The sequence below is a fragment of the Pinus tabuliformis genome, chromosome 3_2 (assembly GCF_031772625.1).
Source record: "Pinus tabuliformis cultivar Carrire ecotype Pingquan chromosome 3_2, CPIR1, whole genome shotgun sequence".
Taxonomy (NCBI): domain Eukaryota; kingdom Viridiplantae; phylum Streptophyta; class Pinopsida; order Pinales; family Pinaceae; genus Pinus; species Pinus tabuliformis.
This window is the reverse complement of record NC_142302.1, coordinates 172,665,214-172,678,090: the sequence shown is the minus strand read 5'-3', so window position 1 is coordinate 172,678,090 and position 12,877 is coordinate 172,665,214. Positions and strand designations below refer to the sequence as shown.

General features: G+C 38.1%; 1 protein-coding gene across 1 annotated transcript in view; it reads left to right on the top strand.

Moving 5' to 3' along the window:
- LOC149180343 (uncharacterized) overlaps nt 1-12,877 on the top strand; it is a 197,477-nt gene that overhangs the window by 119,519 nt on the left and 65,081 nt on the right. The window lies entirely within an intron of this gene.

Here is a 12,877-nt window from a genome sequence, read left to right as displayed (position 1 = left end):
AAAGCCAAATTCATCTGGCTGCTTCAATTTTGTTCCTCCTTTGGTCATTTTGTCTACCTGTCTTTTCAAGCTTTTCATCCGTCAAACTAAAGCAATTTAAGATACAAGAGAAGTAGAATAGAAACTATTTGAATTCATTGATACAATGAGATAGATATACTTTTATCCATATGTTCAGTAGATGGCATTATGAATTCTCCTAACTACCATCACTTAATTCCTAAGTCATCGGATTCGTCCTAAACCCCCTACGAATCCCGAATCCAGCGAATCCGACACGATTCGGTCCGGATTCGTGTCCAAATCATATGACATGTCGTGTCCTTTTCCGACATGTCGAATCCGAGGTCGTGTCACGATTTTCAAAAGCGTGTCGCGATTTTCGGAAACGTGTCTTGTTCATGGTAATGTTAAATTCTTAAAGTAAAAGGATGAAAATGAAGATTTCACTTTTACCTAAATTTTTAACATTACCATGAAATGACTCAGGATGTTTGAGAGTGGTTCCGGTCCCATTGGATTTCATATGGAGAAAGTAGAATTTTAGATTTCATTCAAAATCCAGCAGACTTATCAGTTTTTCAGGATTTTAGGATTGGGGGATTGCAATGTTTCCATTGAATTTTGTCATGTATTAGGGTATGGAACTCGTATTTAATCAAGAGCACCAATCCCTCTATGTACCTTGATGTTAGTGACATTGGTTGTCGAACTCCTATATCATGACCCTCCTAAAAATGTACGCATCACTCAAACAAAATCTTGACTTGACATGTTATGCTTGTTCTATCTTATGTTAATGCTTAAAGGGTGATATTAATGACAAAGATCCCCATACAGATACAGAGGCAATGACAAAGATACCTCTGGATATTAATGCTTAGAGGGTGATATTAATGACAAAGATCTTGATTTTCCAACAAGACTAAAAAACTAGACATTTCTCGTGGTGGCAAGAGGGCCAAGCATAAGAAATAGATAATAGATTGACATGTATTTGAATTTTGTATGTACTATGCATGCTAATAGCTATAGATGAAGATCTATGTTTGAAATCAATAAATTTGTATCATTAATTAAAATTTGTGTAAGAAATATGATAATATCTAATTTTTAATATATATATATATATTTTAATAAAATAACATATAACGTGTCCTAACGTGCCCTGTTCTGGGGGGTCAGCGTGTCCGAATCCGACACCACGAATCTCGAATCCTACGTGTCCCGAATCCCTGTGTCAAGTGACTTAGCTTAATTCTAATGACACTTCATTAACATAATGTTAGCTAATTAAAATTTGCTTCTTTTGCTACAGGCTGGTGCTATTTTACTAAAAACTAGGCTTTGGCTTATTATATTATTGCAGTGGTAATACTTCAACACCTCCCCTTATCATGGAAATTATAGTTTTCAACTATACCCCCCTCCAAAGACAAAAGTTCTTACTTCTACAAAGATGGGTACAAAATTTTAGAAGACTGTTGGAAATATTGTTGTCATTGATGTCAAAGACATGGGGAGACTACAAATGTCCAAGATAAAGATTGTTGGAAATATTGTTTGAATACCTAGTTTTTTAATGGCCAATTGGATACCCTATCTTTGAGGCCTTTTTACTTTAAAGACCTAGCTCAAATGAGAGCATAGGATATATGGTTGAAAATCTTATTTTGAGGCCAAAAACAATCCCAGGGCCAAAAACAAAAAGTTTTGGGAGAATCAGACTTGGTGAAGGAAGAAGCAACAAGTAGACCTGGTGAAGGCAGAAGTAGCAAGCAGACTTAGTGAAGTAGGTTGGTGTCTACAAATATTTGTAGCAGTGGGGATTGACGTCTCCAATAGGTTGGTGCTTACTTATATTTGCAGCAGTGGGGATTGATTTCTCCAGTAGGTTGGTTCCTATGAGTATTTGCATTAGTGGGGATTGGTGTCTCCGGTAGGTTGGTGCCTACAAAGAAATACAGAAAGAAGTTTTGTGGTTTTCTTTCCAAATGGTTTCGACATAAATCTAGTGCTCCATGTTCTGCAGTTGATAGATTTCATATGTGATTGTTTTGTTATGATTCGTGAATGTTGAAGCAAAAATTGTCTTATACGGATTCACCCTCGCCTCTCAATTTACTTATGGGTTCAACATATGGTTTTACGATCATCCACCATGGCACCTATGTAAGTAGTTGCAATGCTTGCTGTTCTCTAGAATGGTAACCTAGTTACATGTCGTGTCTTTAGCTCCTCATGTCTAGATCCAGGTTTTCATTAGTGTTCTATCAGATTTCAGTCTTCCGCAGTTTTGAATGTAGAATTTCACCAAACCCAACCAGACATTATTCCAGCTTATTAGATTGCCATCTCCTTACGATGATTGTAGGATTCAGTTAGATTCACCTTAATAATTTGTCGAACTGAGCCTTCCAGCTTTTGTACCCTTTGCTTCATCAGTGGTCAAACTCTACAATCCCAGGTATGAGGCCTTTATTTCCCATTATAAAAACGAGTTCTTCCTTATTGTTTCCTTCACCTTTGTATGACATTTTATCTGATTTGCCTTCTGCCAAAGAAGACCTTTTCTTCAATATTTTCTTTAACCCCTTCACGATTCTCCTCTGTTAAGAGGGATGAAATCGTGGAATCATAGGATTGAGAAGGTATATGGCTAAGTGTGAATAAGTATTGCTATTGGCCATAAATCTTTTAATAGAGTTGTCTTAGCATCATCTTCTTCGACCTTAATGCTTACTTGAAAGTTCAGATAGTTGTATTAATGCTCTTTAAAGCATTAATCTGAGTAGACATTGTCTCTCTGGTTGTTGTTTTAAATCCAAAGAATTGCTTCTTTAAAATGAAATTTGGATATTGAGCTTTTGATTTAAATAAATATTTAACTCTTTCCAAAATTCTTTGAAGCTTTTAGAGAAATCAAATTGATGCAGTTGTGTATTAGACTAAGTCCCTTGATAATCTTCTTTCGGCCCTCATATGTTGTATCCCATATTTGATATGAAAACAGGTCTGATATGAACTTGATATGCAGCTGTATCTAGGGACATTGTGTAGCCATATTCTGCAACATATCCTCGAACCTTATCCTGTGACATATCCCTTATTGGTGTAGTTGTATTAGTGTTAAGGCCATATAAGCCCCATGTTAACCCCAAAACCCCTTATTAAGCCCTAGATATTGTTGAGAAATTAAGGGCAATCTGAATTATTCAATTTCTCTTAATTATGATAGCTGCTTGAGATATTACTTCTTTAGATTTTGCTTCTTATCTGTTATTATCTTCAAACAGTTACCAGAAACAAGAAGATCAAAATACACAAGTACATAAGATTTTGGCACCATGCCAGGGCAAAAACCTCTCCAAAATCTGAGAGGAAAAACCCTTTGAACTCTTTCTTATAGAATCTTTATTGAGAAGTTACATGACCCAAACTTTGACTCAGAAATGCCTTCAACATCAAATGACAATACCTCCAAACGTGTACCCAATCATGCTGTACGTTTCTGCAGTGAATGAGCATGACAGTCTGCACCAACCAATTCGGATAGGCTCTTCCAGCCTCGATCTATCCTCGCATTTCATGTAGATCCCTCATACTTTGTTAGAGCGATGATTAGGGCTTGATTATAGGTCTTCGAAAGGCAACGATATTGACTGTCCAGAACAGCGAGGGTAGAAGCCTTTGATTTCAGAGCGAATGCACATATGAGAATAGAGTTAGGGCTCTCCTAGCCCTACGATACCCTCACACCTTTCAACAGCAATCTCCTTCTTGTATTTGTGGCTAGAACAGCCCTTCAAACCAACCATACAGTTATGAAACGCAAGACCCTAATCCAGATCTGAATGCCGTGAGGGAGAGCAGACTCGTTGATGTCTTCACATGAGGGAACATACCTCCTCACTTGCTGCGGCTACCCTTCCTTCCTTCGACCTTATTGCTGCTGCTCCTCTTTGTGAGTGAGAGTGAATGAATTTCCTTTTAGGAGGAGCCAAACATAGCCTATATATAGGCTTGCCCTTTCATCCATTGAGCCGACATGAGCCTAGATTAGGTCGTCATGTCCTTTGATTAATTAATTAGGCTGATGTGAATCTAGAAGGCTTCCATAGTTTTTATTTGAGCGGTTTCCTTGCATTATGTCTTTGGGTACACGTAGGAGTATATCGTTGATGATCTAGAAGGAATTACATTCATTACATGAACAATAATACATGATTGTCTTCATTTTTACACGACTTGTCTTGGGCTCTTAATTAGAGCAAAAAAAATAATTCTTTGATACAAAAATACATTGTTGCAAAATTTGACATAATGAAGACCGAACCTAGTTACACTATTTTCAACATTCCCTCTTAACTAGGGAGCTATTCATACATACATGGTACATGGACATTTTCAATACACGAGTTCTCATAAGCAAAGAGTCGGATTAGTTATCCATTTGTTCTAGCATCATTTCAACCAACATTGTTTTCATATAGCAAGGCCTTGACTAACAACTCTATCTCTCAAATAGATCAGAGCACACAATGTTGGCGAGACCAATGACTGATAGACACACATCATCATTGTCTCTCGTAGGGTCATACCCACCCGGGTGTTCTCCGAGTATGCCTTACTAGGACTATTCTTATCTTGGGTTCCCAACCCTCAAGAATATCGGTCCTCTTGCCCACTCTTGTCTTGGATGCCCTACCACGTCCTTAAAGAGTGTCAGATGCCAGATGATTACTCAATCCTCCATTCTTTCTTCCAAACTGAAGATAAGCATGTTGTGTTGAACTCTCCCTCTTAACGAGGGATGAGTTCCAAGTTTCTCTTCACTCAGAAACTAGCTCGAGTTCCTTTACTCATAGGAACCTCCCAGAGCTCCCTCTTACTCGTGCACTCTATCATTAGTACCTTTATAGGGTCTTCTAGTTGACTGATGATCCAAGACTTCGATGTCATCGATTTCTTCATATGTAGGGTTCAACCATCCCTCACTTTCCTCCATCATGTCATCTCAGAAAGTATCCTCCTTGGCTTTACATCTGGGGCTTCCTTCATAGGGCCATCTATCTTCACCTTTCCTTCAACGGTGATAGTTCTAGATCACGAGGTACATAGTTGTGACATCCTTCACAACTCTTCTTACCATGGCCCTGCACACATACCTAGACTTTTCCAAGAGGTTAGACACCAAAAACAAATCACATATTACCTTTTGGTGATGGTCTTTTTCCAGTGACATCTTCTTGTAGATATCAACATCCTGCATACATGTTGACACATCTTCCAACGATATTTGTTGTCAAGGGTTTTCATGTTTTCAGACTTCCATCAGAGTCTTCACATCTTTTCGAGAGATATCCTGGTCAAGTCTTCCTGATCCTCTAGATGTTGATTGCCTTCATCATGGTTGCATACTTCATGATCTCTTCCATCCTCACATCTTCCATCCCAGGAGCTTTCAATTAGAGTTCTACAATCGTAGTCAACCACCTCATACTTCATATGAGGATATTATGTTGATTTCATCTAATGTGACTTATGTCCTTCTGCATCCTTTCAGAGGAGGAGATCATTTTTCCTTTTGATCATGCTTGATCTATGTTACCTGCAACCATATGACATGATATTACAATATTAAATATAAACACAAGCATACACACCTCGTTTTACCTTTTCTACTTCCAACAACTTCCTTGATTGAAAAGATCTTCAATCTCTTGATCTGCTTCATTTCTCATGTCATCGGACCATCATCTCATGAATTCCAAAAGTTGGATTTTCTGATGAAACACTTGCTGCCTTTCCTCGCTAGGGGATGCTCAGTTGAGGTTTCCATCAGAGAATCTTCAAGATCTTGTATATCCCCATCTGGCAAATGCTTCCTTTGTCTTGGAGATTCCCAAGAGATATGTCCTTCATGATTCCCATGTGATGCCACAATGCATCTTCTTACTATGATCATATCTGTAAGGACTTCTAATAAGATCCTTTTGAGAGGCATACCATCTCATTCATACTGGAGATCTATTACTCCCTCTTTTCTTTAGCTTCTTCTATCCTTAAGATGATATGAACTCTTATCCATAATCTTCCCATAGCACTGAATCTTAGCTATACTAAATTGTCTTGTTTGAGGACCAAACTTCCCTTCTCATGCTTTAGTCTTTTAACCTTCAGCACTTTTGTCCACAACTTATCCTTTTTCCATTTTGCACAGGTACCATAAGTTGTTAGATGAGGAAGCTTCCTTGTCCCAAGGACACTTGACATCTTGCTTATTAAGAAAAATAGATGATTGTCTTCTTATCATCTTTCTCAGATCTCCCAATTGAGATCTCATGAAGATGACCTTCTTTACTACATTTCAGAGAGTACGTCTTCTAGCATTTCAATTAGGTCACTGCTGCACCATGACTGCAATCATCCTTGTTGCTCCTTCACCGAGATCATCATTGTTGTACCTTTATTGAGATCATAACAACGAGGTATTTATGATAGCTACACTGAGATAGGGATCAAGACCTTGACTTCATCATAGTCGAGATCATGCCCATGACCTTGTCTTCATAAAAGAACAAGATCATGACTGCTATTTTTAATGTCACATCTTCACTGAGAACTTTACTGTTCTTTTACTAAGATCATCTTTACGCTTTTATCGAAACCATAACTTTAACACTGAGATTTCTGTTGCATCACTGAGATCTTCATTATTGCTTCTTGAGATCTCTTGTCCTTACTGAGATCATCATCTTCTCTGCTACCATGCCATTGTCATCACATTGCTGCTGCATCTTCACTTGTTGTTCTTCTTGCATAGGATCATTATTGATATACATTCTCAGAACAATGAAATCACTGAGATATCAAAAATCATGATCCCATATTCTATCTATGCTAGAGATAAGGTTTTGTATATATCACAGAGATCCTTCTTGATCATTCATATGTTAAGACTGTGATTATATTCCATTATACAGTAATCATCATGTGCTGCGTCTACAATGTCATTACTAAGAGTATGCCGAGAAGGTAGATCCTTGTGATCCTTTTATCTTAAGAATGAGACAATCATAGTTATGTTGAGACCGAAGACTTACTTCTTGAAACCCTTATCACTGCTGTTCATTGAGATTGCAACAGAGATATTACGTGAATCAACCGAGGTGTTAGATCTGAGTCTTTTGCTTGTCACAATCATGCCGAGATCATTATGTTTACTCCTCATTATTCTGAGACTGTTACCCTCTTTCACCATCATGATTCTGATCATTTTTGTCACTGTTGTTACTGCGGTTCTTCAATATGCCAAGACTATACCTTCGAAAGAGTAGAGACATCTCTATGCCGAGACTGTCTATCCATTCAGAGATCCTTCTTGACTACACCTACAGGTATGCCAAGGCTATAGCAATGATGTACTGATATATATATATCGAGATCACAAGGAGACAGATCTACATATTGTAATGTCCACCGAGACTCTATGTATAGGTTGTATTCCTTTGTTCACCGAGATTGTAGTAGTTACTGTCTTCACAGACTTATGTCACGAATATATGTATGCCGAGTTCATGACTGCGCTCTGGAATAAACTCCGAGACAATCTTCATGCCTCTCCATCTTTCTTCATGAGATTCGAGACCTGGTCTGTCTTCCCTTATACCCATTCGAGGTGCAGACAAATACTTGAACCCTTTTCAATGCAGATCTGCTCCATACTAGATCTTAGAGATACGTGAGTTCTGTCCCTTCTTATGCGAGATCTCTCCCTTCTAGATTGTGTATACTTTCACATGAAATTTCAGACAGAAAGTGCAAAGTTCTGATTATCTTTATGCCCTTTGCAGAACCTTGCTCTGATACCATGTTTAGAAATTAAGGGCAATGTGAAGTATTCAATTTCTCTTAATTATGGTCGCTGCTTGAGATATTACTTCTTTAGATTTTGCTTCTTATCTGTTATTATCTTCAAATAGTTACCATAAATAAGAAGATCAAAATGCACAAGTACACAAGATTTTGGCACCATGCTAGAGCAAAAACCTCTCCAAAATATGAGAGGAAAAACCCTTTGAACTCTTTCTTATAGAACCTTTATTGAAAAGTTACATGACCCAAACTTTGACTCAGAGATGCCTTCAACATCAAATGACAATACTTCCAAACGTGTACCCATTCATGCTGTATGTTTTTGTAGTGAATGAGCATGACAACCTGCACTAACCAATTCGAATAGACTCATCCAACCTCGATCTATCCTCGCATTTCATGTATATCCCTCATACTTTGTTAGAGCGATGATAAGGGCTTGATTGTAGGTCTTCAAAAGGCAACGATATTGATTGCCCAGAACTGCGAGGGTAGAAGCCTTTGATTTCAGAGCGAATGCACATATGAGAATAGAGTTAGGGCTCTCCTAGCCCGATGATACCCTCGCACCTTTCAACACAATCTCCTTCTTGTATTTGCGGCTAGAACAACCCTTCAAACCAACCATGCAGTTATGAAACACAAGACCCTAATTTAGATCTGAATGCCGTGAGGGAGAGCAGACTCGTTGATGTCTTCGCATGAGGGAACAAACCTCCTCACTTGCTGCGGCTACCCTTCCTTCCTTCGACCTTATTGCTGCTGCTCCTCTTCATGAGTGAGAGTGAATGAATTGCGTTTTAGGAGGAGCCAAACGTAGCCTATATATAGGCTTTCCCTTTCATCCATTGAGCCGACGTGAGCCTAGATTAGGCCAACATGTCCTTTGATTAATTAATTAGGCCGACGTGAATCTAGAAGGCTTCCATAGTTTTTCTTTGAGCGGTTTCCTTGCAATAAGTCTGTGGGTACACGTAGGAGTATTTCATTGATGATCTAGAAGGACTTACATTCATTACATGAACAATAATACATGGCTGTCTTCATTTTTACACGACTTGTCTTGGGCCCTTAATTAGAGCAAAAAAAACAATTCTTTGATACACAAATACATTGTTGCAAAATTTGACATAATGAAGACCGAACCTAGTTACACTATTTTCGATAGATATTGAGTTAGATTCTTGATTTCATTAATTGTACCCTTTGTGTCCTATATATATACTAAAGAGACCTGGTCTTAGGATCATCAAATCTTGTTTTATACATTTTATGCATTGTAAAAAGAGGTTTCCCCGTTGAAGTGGACTGTAAGTATTGGTTTCTTATCATTTATAAGGTGCAAGGTGTTGAGTTTTCAAGTGCAATAGATACAAGCACAATATTTCTAAAATATTGATAATTACTTCTAATGATATAAATCCGCTTTTAACAAACCCAATTTATCATCAATTAATTACACTGCAGAAATTCAACCATAAAACCATAAAGATAGTTGAGATCACAATGCACAAAGAGAAGATAAGATTTACCTTGGGAAAACCCACTTAGGGAAAAAACAGAGCAACCTTTTTCTTAGAGAGATTCTTTAGTTCAACAAGAGATACATCTAATGCTGCTAGTCAACTATGAGGTCAAACTGACCAACTAAGCTTATGGTTAAACCTGGTCCACAACCCTTAAGTCAAACTACCCTGCAACTCGGCCTCCTACAACTGACCAAAATTTTGGCCTGTCCCAAAAATTGCTACACAGAAACCACATGTGCGAGGTCTAGAGAGAGAAATGCGAGCTAGAAAGAAAGAGAGATCTTCGTCCTTCTTCTTCTTCTTGTCCTTCTCTTGGATGCCCATAAACTTTCTTGCTTGTGAGAGCTCGAATGGTGCCTTTGTGGAGGAGATCGAATGCCTTTATATAGTGTTTTGCCTTAGCGAATGGGTCTGTCTCTTCAGTGGGGCTGACTTGACTTGGGGGAGGGTTGACTTGACTATTTTGGAGCCAAAAATTCAAAATTCAGATTTCAAAATTTTCTCTTTTAAATCTGACATGAAGAACATCTTTTACATAAATTCTTTTAGGGCCTAAATAATCAAGATGCTATGAACATGTTCAACAAATTCTTTATACATTACAAGGGCTAAAATATACATTATGAACACGATCATAGCTACAAAATTCAACACTCCCTCTTAGCTAGGGAAGTATTCATCATGACTAGACAAAGGTTCTTCTTGTGAACAAATTTCTCTAGGAAAAGGCTATAATGAATCATCAATAGAATTAGCATGATTCAGCTACCATATTTATGGTCAAACAACTTTCACACATGGTATATCACCAACATCAATAGTCTAACATAATTTTGGTTGGTACCTTTGACACATGGTGCATTCTCGCCATAATTCTGGTTGGTACTCCTGACACATTGTAGATTAGCTATAAATCTAGTTGGTACCTTTGACGTATGACACATCATTAGCATCAACTAATCATCTATCTGTCCCATAATATATAGACTAGCCTTGGTTCACCATTATTCTGGTCGATACCTGACACATGGTGAATCCCCAAAGGCCACACTCTATTTGAGTACTTCTGGGCCTAATGCTAATGAGCTTGATTCTCGAAAGCCACATTGTATTCGAGTAATTCTGGGCCTCTAGGACCATTCTTCCTAATTCTGGTCAATATACTTGACACACGAAGAATGTCTGTGTTCTGCTGGACTATCTCCTGTAATAAACTTGCAAATATATTAAAATATCTGCAAAATAAATCCCAGAGCCAATCCAAAATAACAATAGAAATGCTTCACTCTTTATTATTTTTTATGTTGCAATAATCGTTATCGGGATATTATTGGCGAGGGGAAAAAATCGTAAAAATCGGGAAAAAAAGAGTAAAAATCGGGAAAAAATCGTAACATACAAAAATATTCATTTTTTTTTTCAATTTTTTTAATATCTAAAGCATTTACAACATAAAATAAATACATTGACACATAAATATGATAAAAGAATTAATATATAAGATGCTTAATATCATTTCTAGTGCTACATCACACATAATAGTGAATCATGTCTTGAGTAGTAAGTCCTAACTCATGAGTCCCAACTCAGCCTCAAAATATCAACAAAAAATATAATAATGTATCTAATGATTCATATCAGGAGTCATAATGTCATATACATTGAAATGAACCAAATAACTAAAGTCTAATACTACTGATTTCCTCTGCCCCTCTTGTGAGAAAATGCAATAGCTTTCCCTTTCCCTCTAGATGTAGATGCCGATGGAGTTGGTGCTCTAGACGCTGAAGAACTAGGAGCTATAGGAGGTAGACCATGTTCTCTACTGGTGGCAGGGGTAGCCCGGGTAGGTGGTGTCACCTCCTCCTCCTGTTGCTCCGCCTTCTCCTCCTCCTCCTCCTCTTCCTCCTCCTCCCCCTCCACTACCTCCTGCTCTAACCAATCATCGGCAGACTCCATGAGAGGCCTCTCGGCCTCAACCCTCCATGCAGCAGTGGTGTCAATCCCATCCAATGAGATGGCCTCCATATCAGGTATCCTCTCAAGTTGCCTCACCCACAATCGAAGATTGTAGTAGATGTAGACCATGTCATTAAGTCGCTGGGACTCCAACCTGTACAAAGATCATGAAATAATAATTATAAAAAAAATATTGTTTAATGAATTCAAAAAATTATTTGGAAATTTGCAATATTTTAAGTTTTAAGTTTAACCTGTTGCGCTTCTTGTTGTGTATTTTTTCAAATACACTCCAGTTGCGCTCGCATCCTGAGGAGCTACATGTTTGGTTGAGGATTCAAATGGCAAGCTTTTGCAGAAGGGGTACCTTGGCACCATACATTCTCCACCATGCATATACAACAAAATTACAAATAAAATTTCAAATAAACATAAGAAAAAATGAAATTTGAAAGTTGAAGCAAAGTATGAAGTTATGAACTTGAAGAGACAATGAAATTTGAAACAAACTAAAAAATACTTGGCATTTTAGTCGTCTTATCAGTCACAGCCATGTCAAAGCCAAATGTGCAACCTGCCATTCTGTATGTCTCAATTTCTCTGGAGATTTCTATACGTTTTGCTGGAGATCGCACCATCCTCGGAACACAGGTTAAGAATCCATAAATGATCTCAACATCATATATGAACCCACATGGGTAAGAAAATGCGGGGTTCAGGTAGATCTCTGCAGCATGAATGGGACAATGGAGTGTGTTGTTCCATCATTCATCAATCACTTCCCATAGGAGGAGTTGTCTCTGAAACCCCTCATCTCCCTTATCATCGTAGTAGGCCTGAATGGATTCTTTCACCATGTCCATGGCCTCATACAAATAGCCCATTGCGGGCTTCTCACCATCAACTAATCAAAGAACCTTTACTAAAGGTTCAGTAAAGGTGCACAACTCCTGCACTCCTGCCCAGAAGTCTTCCTGGTATGAAACTAATCTGCATATGGCCTCTCCTTTCGGTTTGCGGCTCATTGTCAAAGCACGCCACTCCTTTGAAAGAAACATTCTCTTCACATCCCACATAGAATTCAAGAGGGATTGAAGAGATATGAAACTGGTGGCAAACCGTGTAATGGGGGGGCGCACCAACTCTTTGTTGTTGGTGAATTTTCTCATCAAGCTAAGCACAAATGTATGATTATATATAAATTTTGTAATGCTTTTTGATGACTCAAAAATATCTTTGACAAAGGAAGTTTCTGAGGTCTTCCAACATCAAATCAATACAATGTGCAACACAAGGGGTCCAAAATAAAGTAGGATGCATCTCCATAAGCATCCTGCCAGCAGCAACATAATTTGCAACGTTGTTCGTTATGACTTGGACAACATATTCTGCACCCACCTCCAAAATAAACACATCCAGCAAATCACATAAAGTTTTTGCATCTTTGATATGTGAAGATGCATCAACAGATTTCATAAACATTGTCCCCTTGAGACAATTAACCAAGAAGT